A 16,968-nucleotide genomic window follows, 5' to 3' on the forward strand; every position below is an offset into this window, starting at 1 on the left:
GGATTCAAAGTGCATTTAGAAAAAAAAGTCTGTTATATTCAAGATTTGCTGTTAAGGGGATGCTTTCATAGAATATTAGAACTGGAAGGGCCCCCAGAAACGATAATGTGCGGCCATGCTATATTTGGGACCTATTTATACTAAAAATTATTCATTGCTTGTGTTTATTATACTTATATTAAAAATTTTTTGTGTGTTTATCTAAATTCAGTTTAACTGAATGTCTGGTATTTTTCTTTGCTAAACCGGCAACCCTACCATAAAGACTTCTCCCAGGCACCAGCAAGATTTCACTATGTAGAAAAACTTACTGTGTAAGTTACTGTCAAAAAGTCTGTCGGCTATTTTAGAATATTTAAATCTATTCAGAAATTATTAAAAGATTTTTGAAAAACTAATTTTGTATTCAAAACTTGGAAATAAGACAAAAAGAGGGGAGCACGTTCTTTCAATGTCATCTTGGAGCATTGTTTAACAGGTCTAAGTGAGGATTATCTAAATATTTAGGGCAATATACTTATTTGTCTTGCTATCCATTCATGATTAAAGGGCCAGAGTCTACAAAATTACATGTTATGTTGATATATTTGTCTGGAAAACACGCAAATAATTTCAGTGTATTAGAAAAGATAACTGAAAGGTTATTGCTTTATTGCTTTGTAGGACATGAACCAGTTTTGTATAATCTAGAACTTTTATTCTGACATTCTTTTTTTCAATGCCTGTAAATAGTCACTTCCTCAAATGTTCCTTAAACCAAACTTTGCCATCCAGCTGGTTCTCTCATTAAGAACAGAATAAGTCTTGGTCATGCATCCATTCTCTATTTGTGCATGAATCATGTTTTTAAGTTTTTGAAAATTAGTTTTGATGCCTTTGTATAAGAAAGGGCGGTCCTGACGTGCATTGTACATTGTGACTTTTCCTGCATAAGCCAAGCTGCATGGAGAAGAAAGCCAGATTTGAGGAGCTGAAATCCAAGCTGCATGGAGAAGAAAGCCAGATTTGGGGAGCTGAAATCCAGTTTCTCTCTCTTGCAGAAAAATGCAGCCAACTAGGAAGTAGTCAAGAACTAAGTACACATCCTGAGTGGGAATGTCTGATCGTCAAAGTCAACAGCAATGGATGAATTAAATCTTCTTCCTATTTTCCCATATACAATGATAAAATATTGTATTTATGACAAAAATACTTAATTAAAAATATAATTGAAGAAAGCCTTCTCGAAACTATTTTCAAGACTCAGATTTTTCAAATCATGAAGCACCGGTAATTAAGAGATAAAGGCTTATCTTTAAAACTGTAAGGGAAAATAATAATAATCACAGAGTGATAATACTGTCACAGAATGATAATAATCTGTGGTTAATCTGTGATGAGTAATAGTTGAAGATTTTTTAGAAGGTACCTGAATATACTTAAGTATTTATATTTCTTTACAGTTTTCTCTAAAATAATTGTTGTTTATTATTGGTAAAGCAAAATTTCCTTCTGTTAATTTTGGGCTACTGATTTTTTTTCATAAGAAGTATAATTGAATGGAATTATGACCTCTCCTATACTGTTATCCACCTCTGAAAAAGCTTCACAATTTAGATCACAGAGTCCGTCAAAAGGGAACACTGTTCAATTTGTCGGCAATCATCAAAATCATAAGAAATATCTCCTAAGCCAGGGAGAAAACAGCCTCGGAAAGGAGCTAAGAGGAGAAGTCTGAGTCAGATTCACGAGAAGAGAAAGATTCGGAGCAAGATGGTCTGAGGTGTGCAGTCAGTTCTGTCAGCAAGTAAGCATGTGACTTTGGCACATTTTCCTCTGCCTCTGGTTGTCCCATATGTGAACCAGGTGATAACAATAGTAGCAGCAACTAACACTTACACAGCCCTTACTTTAAATGTGTAAACATGTGAGTGTAGTCTATATAGTGGCCTTTATGAGACATTTTTCTCACACTAGGTGCTGTAGACTGAATGTTTATGTCCACCCAAAATTCATATGTTGAAACCTAGTCCCCAATATGAAGGGCACTGGGAGGTGGGGCCTTTGGGAGGTAATTAGGTCATGAGAGTGGCGCCCTCATGAAAGGGATTAGTGCCCTTGTAAAACAGACCCAGCAAGCTCTCCTTTTCTGCCGAGTGAGGACACAGTGACAAGGTGGTCGTCTATGAACCAGGAAATGGATTCTCACCAGTGAATCTGCTGGCACCCTGATCTTGGACTTCCAGCCTCCAGAACTGTGAAAAGTAAATTTCTGTTGTTTATAAGCTATCCAATTTATGGTATGCTGTTATAGCAGTCTGAGCAGACCAGGACACTTGGGCATACTCTTCTCAAAAAAACTTGGGCGATTAATTAAGCTCTCAAAAAGGAAATCAAGGTAGAAATTGATTAGGTAACCAGCTACTGTGTGGAATTGGGCTTCAAATCCAGGCAGCTGCTTTCAGAACTCTTTCTCAACCACTGTACTACACTGCCTCACTAAAGGTCCCTTCTAAGTAGAGCTCTTAACTTATGAACCAGTTATTTTAAATTTTTGGTTTGATAATTCCAAAATCTGTGTCGTATCTGAGTCTGGTTCCAATGTTTGCTTTGTCTCTTCAGGCTGTGTTTTTTTTGCCTTTTAGTGTACCTTGTGATTTTTTTGGTTAATAACCAGGTATGATATATCAGGTAAAAGGAACTGAGGTAAATAGGTTAGAGTGAGGTTTTATGCTTATCTGGCTAGAGGTTAGGCTGTGTCTAATGTTTTCAGGAGCTGTAGGTGTCAGAAGCTAAGATTTTCTCTAGCATCCTTGTTTGTGTTTCTCCTGTTGTCTTTGGGTTTCCCTAGAGACTCTTTCTTATATAGGGTCTGAGGCTTCCTGCTCTTTCAGCTGTAATCCCCTATAACTATACAGAAAACCCCATTGTGGTGATAAGGGAGGGGAAGTGTCCTATAGTCCCATGATGGGACTTTTAGTGAGCCTGCGCCCCTGGGCTGTGACCTTCCCACACTCTTCCCAGTCCCAGATGCCCTCCTCTCCTTAGGTGAGACGGGGCTGGAGTTGGGTATTTCCCTTCCCTCACGTTGCTCAGACTCTGGTAAAACCCAAATGGGTTAGGCTCTGGCAAAATAGTTTCCCTTGAGGACTGCCTTTTGTTAAGGAGAACAGACTGCTCTGCATATATTTCAAAACAATTACCTTTCCCTCTCCTGCCTGAAGCACAAGGGGATTTTTCTCTTACCTTCACTGTGGGAACCTAGTAGAGCTCCTGGAGGTAAAACTCATGGAAGAGTGGGGGCCTTCCCCTAAGACTGGCCCCTGGAGTTTTAACTGTCCCGCAGCTTCACACTCAGTCTCCAGCAATGCATCAGGTAGAGTTGAGGTGTTCCTGCCGCACTGGCTCAGCACTGGCTCCCACTGCAGAGCTTCTGCTCCTCGTGGCTGTGATTCTCTGTACCCTCCTCTCTCTCCAATGTCCAGAGCAGTGGCTCATCCTGTGACCTCAGTTCGCTCACGGATCTAAGATGAGTGGTTGATTGTCAGTTTGTTCAGGCTTCTCCTTGTTGGGAGGATGGGATTAGTGACTTCTAAGCTCTTTACACGTGGCATTGCACACCAGAAGTCCCTCAGGTCCCGTCGGGCTCTCCTGGCTCTGCAACTCTGCAGCACTGGCTATGTCTCCTTCATGCTTTGTGGTCTGAATTTTTGAATGTTTTCTTTCTTTGTAATGGCATGCAAAACATGGCATGAATGAAGCTAACTGACTTTTGTTCCTCCTGTTGTTTTGATCCATTAGAACCATCCCAGAAGGCCATGATATAAATGGCCAAGAAGCTTGTACAAAATCACACACAATTTTTTCATGATTATCAATGACTACAGTGATAAATGCCATAACAAATTATATTTCATAGGTTGGCAAATCACAATTCTTTTTGTGTGTGTGTGTGGTTTTTTTTAATGGTTGCTATTTTGTTTTGTTTTGTTTTTTTATCGCGGTACGTGGGCCTCTCACTGTTGTGGCCTCTCCCGTTGCGCAGCACAGGCTCTGGACGCACAGGCTCAGCGGCCATGGCTCATGGGCCCAGCCGCTCCGCGGCATGTGGGATCCTCCCGGACCGGGGCACGAACCCATGTCCCCTGCATCGGCAGGCGGACTCTCAACCACAGCGCCACCAGGGAAGCCCTAATGGTTGCTATTTTTTAAATTAAAATTTTCTTTTTAAATTGAAGTGTAGTTGATTTTCAACGTTGTGTTAAATCACACACAATGTGTGTGTGGCAGAACCAGAAATCAAGCCCAGGCAGTTAATTAGGAAGGGCCCAGGCTCCTAAAAATAACTGACATAGCTTATCTTTCAGTTTGAGCTGGGGATATATGTGTGATGTTGGTTTGTTGTTACTGGTGATCAGTTTGATCACTTGGTTAAGGTGGTTCCACCAGGTTTCTCTACTCATTATTTCTTGAAATAGTCCTTCTTGTATTTTATATATATTTTTTATCCTTCTGACTCTCCCATTATTAAATACAAATAAAATTGCTGTTTTCATGCGACAACATGAAAGGATCTCAAATGCATTTAGCTAAAGAAAAAAAGCCAGACCCAAAGGGCCACATGATACCATCTATAGAACATCCTGGAAAAGGCAAAACTAAGGAAGGAAAATGTATCAGTGACTTGAGGAGGCTGAGGAAGGGGAACGTGAGGCCAGGTCTCTGGGCTGGGTCCAGGCTGCATCTTGAGATAATCTGGGAGGTGGCAGGAGTGTGAAGGGGACGGAGACTGAAGGTGGCTTGGCTTGGTGGGTAGGAATAAAACTGTGGCATTATTTTATATACAAATTTGTAAGGCCTGAGCTTGCTGGTTACAGGTATTGAAAAACCGTTTGCATTCATTTCTGTAGGAGGAGGTTATTTACCTCTGGCTGCTCAGCCAGTGCACTCTCCTTTGGGGTCAAACATTTGATGTTTTGCTAAAACCCAGTGCTGCTGTTATTTTGTTCCTCTTCCTGGATCTTGTGCAGATCATGTCTGATGCTCTGATCTCAGGGATATATTGCTGCCATGTTATTTTATCCCCAGTATATTGCGTTTGACAACTTAATGGCACAGAATAGAATGTTGCTTCGTCACTGAGGGTCATAATCGTTGAGGTTTAAAGTTACCTACTTTCACTCCTCAAAAAAAGCTCTCTTTTTGAATTATGGTTTTCTCAGGGTATATGCCCAGTAGTGGGATTGCTGGGTCACATGGTAGTTCTGTATACCTTCTTTGGAGAAATGTCTATTTAGGTCTTCTGCCCATTTTTGGGTTGGGTTGTTTGTTTTTTTGATATTGAGCTGCATGAGCTGCTTGTAGATTTTGGAGATTAATCCTTTGTCAGTTGCTTCATTTGCAAATATTTTCTCCCATTCTGACGGTTGTCTTTTCATCTTATTTATGGTTTCCTTTGCTGTGCAAAAGCTTTTAAGTTTCATTAGGTCCCATTTATTTATGTTTTTATTTCCAAAAAAAAAAAAAAAGCTCTTTGAAAATTAAATAGTTTTAAAATTTCTTAGTTTACATAATTGGTAAAATGTCTCCTCCTCTGTTTCCCCCAACTCAAAAGGGGTAAAGGGACAAGTTTTTAAGCAAATCCTTTTTTTTCTTTTTCCTCTCAGAGCTCTGGAGACTTTAGTATGGGATTCTTAATGGCCAAAGAATATTAGCTACCCGGGAGCAACTTTTACCCCTGGGAGGAAATTATGGGTTTATGGTTTGTTTTGTGGCCAACACCATTCTTTCTAGTTTTGTCTATGGCCTAAACTGTGAGACAAAATAACTGGGAATGCTATGACGAAAATAATAGAGTGAGTCCTTTTGTTGCTATGGTGACAAGAATAAATTGAATCCATTACTCTGAAAAATTGCCCGAAAGTGTAGTTTAGCATTCCACAGTGGGTGTATTTGTTAAGAATTTTAATCTGTCACCTTCCATCAAAATGGCACAGCAGCCAGAGAAATATTTTACATCCGTACTTTTAGCTGGTTTTGATTATTTTAAAAGAAAACAGTGGAGAATAAATAGTCATCATTATATCGGCAATGTAAGTAATTTTTCTAAAAGGAGCTTGCCAGGTACAAACCTAAAAGCACATTACGGTTTTGTTTCCCCCATGATGGAAAATGTCATTGTCAGCACGGGCTAAGCTTTGGATGATTTTTCAGGTAATCAATAATCATTAGTATGAAACAGGATTCAAGAGGTCTGGTCTAGAAACTAGAGGATGTGGTTTCCCTCCCTCCCTCCCTTTTTCTTGCTCTCTCTTCTCCTCTCAGTAGTTATGAATCCCTGAAATTATGTGTTTAACAACTTCACCTGCCTGAAAAGCTTTTTTGTTTGTTTGTTTTTGCAGTACGCGGGCCTCTCACTGTTGTGGCCTCTCCCGTTGCGGAGCACAGGCTCCGGATGCGCAGGCTCAGCGGCCGTAGCTCACGGGCCCAGCTGCTCCGCGGCACGTGGGATCTTCCCGGACCGGGGCACGAACCCGCGTCCCCTGCATTGGTAGGCGGACTCTCGACCACTGCGCCACCAGGGAAGCCCAGAAAAGCTTTTATACGCTCATTCTTTCAGGCCCCAGTTGGTTTGTACCCATTTCATTTTCTGGTTTTCTCTGATGAAAAGTGAGGATTAACTGTGCAGCCTCTTCTTTTAGCTTCACATTTGTTGCCTTGGAACTTAATTGTTCTGATGGTTTTCTAACATGTCAGTATCACTTTAAGTCTTTGGTACAGATAAGCAGGAAATAAGGGGGCAACTATATTCTCACGCATTTAACCCAGACTTTCTTTGTTCCTTATGCTCTTTAGTTGCTATTGAAAGAATGTTATTTCTTTTCAAGAAGAAGTTCTATTTCATCAGCTTTACAGAAGGGCGGGTTTACTTAAGTTTCTAGACACTGTCTCCCCTTCTTCCTCATTTCGTGTTATTTTATTGGCAAAAAACACTTCTATTTAGATGATTCAAAAACATGAAGCCGTCTCTGATGCTCTTTTTCTATTTTTCCCAAGAAAGGAAGTTTAAATCAATAACTGAAATACATTTTTGTGGTGCTCAGAGATTTACTTCCTTGGAACTGTGGGAATTAACTTAGGTAACTGAAGTCAGCTCTAGTAGAGACATAACAAATGCCTCTCCAGAAAGGGAGCCTCCCCTCTGGAGTACCAAAGGCCCAAATTCTTCACCTGTAGACTTTTTAAATAGCTGAACCAGAGAAGAAGCATGTTTCCAAACGTGCCAACAGAATCAATTTTTGGTTTTTAATTTGGGGAACTTTCTCAGATCTGGAAAACTTACTGAAAATCAAGGGTGAAGTTTACACATTTTACATATTTACCTTTTGAAGAACACAACCTTAAGACTATTTTCATGTCTTTCTCTTTCAAGGAGGGAAATATCTGGACAACGGGCCATTTCCAAGTCCTCTGTTTCCTGCACACCACCCAGCTGTTGATGGCCTCTATTTTGCTGAATTTTGATGAGGCCTCTTTGGGGGGCAAGGAAACTTGCCCTGTCCTCCCTAGCTGCCCCTTAGAAGACAGCCTAGAGGGAGCTGGGGGCGGGGGCTCATTGCAGATGGCGAGGCTGGCTTGCTTCCTCCTGGAGAAGCAGGACGGCTCCGAGCTGTTTCTCTGTCCGGCTGGGCGTTGAGCGAGCCTGGCCAGGTGTGGGAGGGCTCGGCCGAGACCTTGCTGGGAGGCCGGTCACCATCAGTCAAAGGCTGTTGCTGAGCTGAGAGCTTTTGGACGCTGGCCAGCACGGAAATGGTCATCAGCTTCCTCAGCATCCCTGGACCAACTGCCTCTGGAGCAGAGCTGGGGCAGACAGTTCTGGAAACAACTCACACCTGGGATGCTGAGAACTGTTACTGAAGAAGGGAAAACTAGACACTTGCATGTGACGCAGAGGATGTAGTTAGGCTAACAGATCCTGAAAACTGCCTGGAGCCCTAAAATTCTAGTTCTTGAAGATCAGTATCGTGGCTTCTGTGACCCATACTGGCCATTCACCTGACTGGAGCATCCTCGGTTCACGAGAATCTGACACTCTGAGCAGAGTCACTAGCTCTGGCTCTAGGGGCATGAATCTCTGTGGCACGGATTCCTCTGCACCCCAGCCCCAAATAGGGACCCTCCAGGAGTTCCAGAGAAGTTCTTTGCAACACATACAACAGACAAAAGGTAAGCGTCCAGAGTATAAAAACATCTACAAATCAGTAATAAAAAGATGATAGAATGTCAGTGAAAAAAGTCACTAAGAGAAAGACCCAAGAAAGATGGGCGAAAGACACAAATGAGCATGTCACAGAAGAGAAAACATAAACGGTCAATAAACTTATGAAAAAGGTCACCCTCATTAGCAAGCAGGGAAATTTAAGTTTTAAAGCCACTGCAAGAGATCAGTTTACACCCACTTCATTGGCAAAAAATACAGTGAACCAAAACCAAGTGCTGATGAGGCTGTGAGGTAACGGGAACTCTCCTACAACACAGTTAGGAGCGTACATTGGCACAATCGCATCATTAAACAAGTCAGCATTAGTCAGCGATTCCTGCAACCCGGCAATTACACTTAACGGGATGAAATGTGCAGCCGTACATCTAGTCTCATTATTTATAATAATAAACATTCAGAACAACCAATATATCCATCAACAGTAGATTGGAGGGCTTCCCTGGGGGCGCAGTGGTTGAGAGTCCGCCTGCCGACGCAGGGGACACGGGTTTGTGCCCCGGTCCGGGAGGATCCCACATGCCACAGAGCGGCTGGGCCCGTGAGCCATGGCCGCTGAGCCTGCGCGTCTGGAGCCTGTGCTCCGCAACGGGAGAGGCCACGACAGTGAGAGGCCCGCATACTGCCAAAAACAAAACAAAACAAAACAAAACAGTAGGTTGGATAAATCAGTTTTAATATACTCATACAACAGAGCACTATGTCACGATGAAAATGAAGAAAGTATAGTTCCATGTATCAATATTAGTAAATTTAAAAAACAAAGTGAAAAGAAACACAAAAGCAAGTCACAGAAAAATGCATCCAGCAAGATCTCATTATAAGTTGAAGGACAGGCAACAGGGAATGATATATTGTTTGGAGATACGCATGTATGGGTTAGAACAGAAAAAAAAGTTGGAAACTAAGTAATATGAAAGTCAGGATGGTGCCCTCCATGGTGGAAGTTGGAGAGGGGGTTGGTGATAGAGACGGGCTCATAGAGGGTGTTGAAGTCATTGACAAAGTTCCGTTGCCTAAGCTGGGTAGTGGCCGCAGAGCTGTTTGCTTTATTATTATTTAAACTACATGTTAAACTATATATTATTTAAACTATACATGTACGTGCATATATAATTAGGCTATGATGTTATTTCACAATTAAAAAAAAAAGAGAAGTTGGGGGGGAAGGAACACCAAATGGTGTTTGGGGTCCATGTGAGCTGGATTTAGCACTGGGGGAGTGGATATCCAAGGGGACTAATAAAGAAATGTCTGCACAGTTTCTGCAGTGTCTGCTCTGGACTCCGAGTGTATCCCGATCAGATTGGGTCTTTGTGGTGCTGGACTGCGTCAACACACCTTTCCAAACTGTGGGCTCTGGGATGGCTTCTTGTAGAAGATGACGCTTGAGCTGGGTCCTGAGGGGTGAAGGACAGTGTGTCCAAGAGCATGGAGACTTGTTTTATGATGTAGTATGATTGCCATTTGTTCAACAAATATTTATTGGGGTTCTTTAAAAAAAATAAAGAAACATAAAGGGACACATAAAGCTATATCTGAAAAGTGTCATAAGTTTGAATGAATGAAGTATTACAGAAATTGATGCAAAGAAGGTACTGATTTCAGTAGTAACAGAATCAGGAGAACCTTAGAATCATCGTGTTTCAGAGCTGGGAAGAGAGGGGAGAAACAGTTACTGAGCGTTGCTAGAGCCAGGCATCCTGTTCGCTGCTTTATGGATCCTGGTGGGTGGAAAGGGCTTTCTAGGTGAAGGGGCTGCCTGAGCAAAGGCCAGAGGAGGAAATTACAGGGTTCATCCAAGGAGCGGTGAGCTGTTTGAGTGGAATAAAACAAAATAAGTCAGCATTTATTTCAGGGGTTCAAAAATTTTTCTGTAAAGGGCCACGTAATAGTACGTTAGGCCGTGTGGGCAGCATAGTCTCTACAGCAACTACTCGACTCTGCTGTTGTACCACAAACACGGTCATAGACCATGTGGGTGTGGGTGTGTTCCAATAATATTTACAAAAACAGGCAGTGGGCTGGATTTGGCGCACCGGCCAGCGTTTGCCAACCCCTGATTCATTGAATCCTTGCTATGTCATGAAAGAGCTCTGTGTGAAACATTTGATATGCTTTATCTCAGTCCTCAAAACCCTCATGGAGCAGGACAGTACCTATCACTACCCTTCTCTCCCATTTACAGATGAGGAAACCATGGAAATCTCCGAGCGATTAAGGTTATTTAGTAACAAGGGTTGGGGGCAGCATTTGAAACAGAGAGTCAGGCTCTAGTGTCACTCGTAATCACTGTGCTGCCTGAAAATTAGAGGGATTGTTGCGGGGGATGGGGCCCTCATGGCGATCCTTGCTGCCAGGCTAAGAGTCATCTTGGTTGGACAGCTGAGAGCCATGGAAGGTTCTGGGTGGAGACTGATATGATTAGAGCTGTTCTACACCTGCTTCTCCTCCACGGAGGCGTAAGCTGTGGAGCTGCTCCTCACTCAGGTGTTCACAAGCAGGACGTCCAAGACAGATCTTCAGATCATTTGGAATCAGCCGTGCTGAGCTGTCTGCACATCTGGGGGTAGCCCAGTGCAGTGGGGAGAGGACGACCGTGCACACGCGGAGCAGACAGCTTGCAGTAAAGGCTGAAGCAGCTTCAGATAACTATCAGTCATGGCAGGTTTTCTGGACTTGCGACAACAAAAATAGCCTCTTTTGTTCCTGGTGACTTATTTGAGTCAGGGGACCCAGTGTCCGCACTGTTAGCAGCTGCCCTGTGGCAGCCCTCTCACTTCAGAGAGCAGTTTGGCAAGCTCAGGTTTTCCATTTTCTAAGGCTTCCCAAATGTAAGTGTCATGTTGCCTTCATATGGAAGGCTGACACCATGTTCATTTCACCAGAAGGCAGTCACTTGCTAATCACTCCTCCACCTGGAAGACAAGAGCTTATGAGAAAGGGTCCCCATTACCATGTTTGAAAATGGGATGGACAGAGGATAGGAGTCAATCACTACTGATTTATATCCTAATTCATGTCCTCTTGGCCAGAAAGGGAAGATAGGGGCCAGATCTTCAAGATCTTTATAACATATTAAGGAGTGAAAATATATCCTTTAGGTCAGTGTCTTCTGAAGTGTGCTCCATAGACCCATACTCCTCCAAGATATTCTTTAAAAAGAGTTCCAGAATTGACATGTTCGGGAAGCCCCATGGGCTAGATTCCTGCATCTTGTAGCTTCACGATGCCCTATAGCACTTTTAAGGCTCTGGGAAGTTTTATAGTAAAGAATAGTCAACATATCTTTTAACTTGGCATTCCCAAGGTTAGTTGGCCATATAAAATCCTTACCTCAGGTAATACCTATTAAAATTCTGTACTTCTAGTGATCTTTGGACTTCATTTTAGGAAATATTGTTGCAGGTGATTAGGGTCAGTGGGGTAGTTTAGGAAAAGTAGGATCATCAGATAGATGATTTAGAAAAATAACTTAGTCAATTAAAAGTTGAGTTAGAGTCAGGCTCAAGTTAGGCAAAAGGATCTAGCCCGAATCAAGAAAATACTGTAACAGTCCAGAAAAAACGAGGGCCTAAAGTATTGTCAGTGATCACGGAGATGGAGAGAGACAGATTTTGTCTGGACACTTTTCTAAGATGGGATGAGATCACATGTGATGGACTGAATATGGATGGTTAAAAAAAAAAAAAGAGGGCGAAATTAAGGTTGCGCCAAGGTATCCAGCTTGGTTGACCAGATGGATGGTTATGCTGTTCACCGAGACTGTAAATGCAGGAGAATTTCCAACACGGCTGTCTGGTAAAACAATGCTAGTTCATTGCTTTCTGGATCCGTACAGTTGATGTCAAGAGCAAGTACAGGCAGGGTCAACACTGAAGGCTCAGGCTCTGGGATCTGGCAGAAATGTAGAGTTTATTGTCCCATAGATTTTTCTGCTTCTTTCATGCTTCTCTGTTCAGTTTCAGTCTTCAGCTCAGGGTGGGAGTGGAAACTAGCAGGGCACATTGGCTAGAAAGGTAAACAAGTCTCTTTCCTGTCAAAATGCTTAATTACAGCAATACATCATGACACCATTGGCCAGCCCGGTCTGTTGCAAAGGATCAGAAACAAGAACAATTGTTTTAGAGTGGGAGTTTCCAAGCTAATTTGTCAGAGAATTTTGGGAAGTCATAATGGGTAAAGTTTGTCAGAGGCAGTAATTAAAAATTGCCTCTGGATGTGTCTCGGGCAGGAGAATATTTAAAATCAGCTTAAATATCGGACTGTGGTCCTCCCAGTACTGGAAGAAATTGTAACAAAAAACATCATCATATTGTCTTTATGTTCCTTATTGCAAAGAAGTAATAGCTGAAAACTATGAAGGAAAGTACATGAATGACGTAAGTCCAAAATATGAAGGCTCTGGCTTTCTGGAAACATCACAGGAGAGGTCAATTTATTAGCATTATGACCACGTGTTTTATTGCCAGGAATTTAAGGTTCATTTTTTTAAGCACCATTCTGTAATTTATAAATTAAACGGAAACTTCTGCAAAGTTCTCCTGTAGATATTCAAATGCCACATCAACTTAGATACCTTTTACTAAGTTTTTTGTTTTGTTTTGTTTTGTTTTGTTTTGCGGTACGCGGGCCTCTCACTGTCGTGGCCTCTCCCGTTGCGGAGCACAGGCTCCCGACGCGCAGGCTCAGCGGCCATGGCTCACGGGCCCAGCCGCTCCGCGGCATGTGGGATCTTCCCGGACCGGGGCACGAACCCGTGTCCCCTGCATCGGCAGGCGGCCTCTCAACCATTGCGCCACCAGCGAAGCCCCACCTTTTACTAAGTTATAGGTTCATATTTTAGCTTTAACATTTATTGAGGGTTAATATTATTAGAAAGAGCTATAGGAAGACCATTTCTGTACCTTTGTAAAACTCTTGAAGATATATATATAATCTTTGTTTTTTCGTAGGATTCATACAATCGCTTAAGAATTTAGCACAAGAAAAAAGAACATTATTTTTTCCTTTTCTGAGCTACAACTCTTTTTCTTTTTTGTTTTAATCATCCATAAAAAAATGACAGTAGGTTTAACAATTAATCACAGTAGATATTCTATTTCCTACATCAGCATTGCTTTGAGTGGGTTCCATGAAGGAGAGCCCCACCAGGTACTCTGTGCCTAAATATAATTGGGAAATACTGGATACCATAGTTCATAATACACGTGAATGTCCTGAAGGCCCAGAGGAGTCTGTAGAAAAGAAACCCATGATACTTTAACCCATTTCCCCCTCCTCCCCAGTTTATTTGAGAAGACTTTTCTTTTCCATATAACATCTATTAACATTTCTTAGAATTAGTGTTCTATAAAATATATACTTTTTATTGTGGTAAAATACATATAACATAACATTTACCATTTTAACCATGTTTTAAGTGTACAGTTCAGTGGCATTAAGTCCATTCACACTGCTCTGCAACTACCACCACCATCCAACTCCAGACACTTTTTCATCTTCCTAAACATCCCATTAAATAATAACTACCCATCTCCCCCTCCCCACAGCCACTGGCAACCCCCATTCTACTTCCATAAAATACACTTTGGGGGCATACATAGACAACTGATTGATATATTTGTGTTGGCCTCTTTGAACGTGGTTTTGGTTTGAAAGTTTTACTTTATCTTTTTATATTTCTATGGTTTTGTTAGCTACCTCAAACCCTCTAACTCCTCTTAAAGACAAGTAGCTGATAGATTATAAGTAAATATTTTATAATTAGAGATTCACAATGCATACTAGCAGAGTAAAGGGTCTGAGACTAGAGGCTTAATGAGAAATTGGAATTGTGACACCCTATGTGCATTTGTGTAACTTAACAGTGAATAATATAATCTCATGATTCCAAGGGAACATCAAGGCTCTGTTTTCCAGTCATTCTCAAGCATCTGTAGTTAAATGTGAACATGGTCTATTAGGACCTGGACTTTATATACTGCTCCCTATGCTTGGAATGCCATCTTCATACAAGGAGAGTTAAATACTCATCTCTTTTTTCCATGTTTGTGGATAACTCTATTTAAAGCACTCATGTACCACATTTTAATTTACATTGCTATAATTATTTTCCCGTATGGCTGTGTCCCCCACTACACTCAGGCCATGAAGGGTAGAGAAGGTTCTATTTAACTCTCTTGTAGAGAGTAGATGACAGATGCTTCGTAATGCTTGTTAAAGCGTCCAGCTCAACCATCCGATACTGGAACAGTTTCTAGGACATTCTTACATCCTAGATGAGATGGCCTGTTATAACTGTTATTTAGTACCACAATAGTGTTTTAGTGAATGCATAAAACAGGAAAAAGGAATTTCATAATTATTAGAAAGGAGGATACAAAATTTTTCATCATTTGGAACTGATACAATTTTATATCTAGAAAATCCAAGACAATGAATATACAATTCAAAATTAGGAAGTTTAGTGAAGTTGCTTATTAAAAACTTAACATCTGAAAAATGATAGCTTCGTATATTCTAACAAAAGCCAATTAGTAAATATAATAAAAAATCCTACCTGCAATAGCAGCAAGAACATGAAACACGTGGAAATGGTCTTCATAAACATGCAGGACCTATATAAAGAAAACCACAACGGTGGTGAGATAATTAAATATTTACAAAAAAAGTTAAGCTGGCTCTCTACCTTATACCCTACACCAAAACAAATTTTATAAAGAGGAAAATCTAAATGATGAAACTATTAAAGAGCCAGAAGAATATGTGTGTAAATATTGATCAGATCTGGATAAGAGGAAGACTGTTCTAAGCACATATGCTTTTCACCATAAGGAGAAAGACCAGTGGACTTGATTACATTGAAATGAAAAACTTCTGTATCTCAAAAAGCACCTTAAGCGGGCTTCCCTGGTGGCGCAGTGGTTGAGAATCTGCCTGCCAATGCAGGGGACACAGGTTCGAGCCCTGGTCTGGGAAGATCCCACATGCCACGGAGCAACTGGGCCCGTGAGCCACAACTACTGAGCCTGTGTGTCTGGAGCCTATGCTCCACAACAAGAGAGACCCCAATAGTGAGAGGCCCACACACCGTGATGAAGAGTGGCCCCTGCTTGCCACAACTAGAGAAAGCCCTGGCACAGAAACGAAGACCCAACACAGCCCTAAATTGAAAAAAAAAAAGCACCTTAAGCAATATTAAATGTAAATGAAGTAGGGAAAACATTTCCAACATAAATGACACAGGACTTAAGTCCCAATTGTATAATAAGCTCATATAAACTGATAATAAGTAAATGCCCCAGTAGGAGAATGAATAAAAACTTGAATCAGTTACAAATGGTTACCAAATATACAGTGGTCAATAACCTTATGAAAGCATCGCCAACCTCATTAGTAATAAAAAGAAATTCCAATTAAAACAGCAAGATGGCATTCTGTCCCAGAAAACTGATAAATCAATTTTAAAAAAGTAACATCCAGGGCTGATGAAGATGAGGTAACGTGGAACCGTTCTCCCCTTGAAGGTGTGTAACCTTTCAATAAGGCAACTGGTGTGCAAAATCTTAAAAATGATTAATCCTGGGCTTCCCTGGTGGCGCAGTGGTTGAGAGTCCCCCTGCCGATGCAGGTGACACGGGTTCGTGTCCCGGTCCGGGAGGATCCCACATGCCGCGGAGCGGCTGGGCCCATGAGCCACGGCCGCTGAGCCTGCGCGTCCGGAGCCTGCGCTCCGCAACGGGTGAGGCCACAGCACTAAGAGGCCCGCGTACTGCAAAAAAAAAAGTTTAATCCTTTGATGGAGTATTTTTATTCCTAGTAATTTGTCTTAAGGATATTGTCAGTGATGCTCCAATAAGGATATTCATCCTAGAATTATCTGTAATAATGAGAACCTAAAAACAATAATAGAATATGGGCACGTTAATAAGAAAGAATATTTTGCAGCCATTAAAAAATATTTTAAAAGAACACTTAAGGTTATGAAAAATATTTATTACATATTGTTTAAGTGAATAAATCAGGGTATATATCTAAGTATACCACATGACCCCAACTTTGCAACACACACATAACATATATACATACATGTGTGTGTGCACACGTGTGCAGAAAAACACATTGGAAGGAAATACTAGACCTCTGGGTGATAGGATGGTGGAAAATGGCAGGATGATTCTTTTTTATTATTAAACTTATTGTATTTCCAAATTTCCTACGATAAACGTTCATTGCTTTCATAATTATAAACACCAATATTAAAAGGAAACACACAGTTCTTCCTTTTGTGAAATAAAAAATCCCTCTGAACTCGCTCATCGCTTATTCCCTGGCAGGCAAACAGAACAAATCGAATTCCTTCCGTGCTGCCCTGCTCGAGCTCCCCACTTTCAGTCACTTCGGCTCTCACCACATGGATCTATGTCACTTCATTCCACCCTCCTGGTTTCGCTCCTGAAAAAGTGCTGCGCGTTGTTTCCACCCCTCTTGGAAGCTGGGTACCCAAGCTGCACAGTTTTCCACGGACGCTCTGGTCCGCGCAGAGCAGAACGGCTCCTTGTTCTACGTCCTGCACTTTGGCTCATGGCCCTAAAGTCCAAACTCTTTTCTCGCTCACCCCTGCCCTCTGCATGCGTGTGGACCCCTCAGTGACCTACTGCTGCTGAGTCAGGACCGAGCCCCCAACCCCGACTCCATCCTGTAACAGC

This window comes from Grampus griseus (assembly GCF_964374135.1).
Source record: "Grampus griseus genome assembly, chromosome: 9".
Classification (NCBI taxonomy): Eukaryota; Metazoa; Chordata; class Mammalia; order Artiodactyla; family Delphinidae; genus Grampus; species Grampus griseus.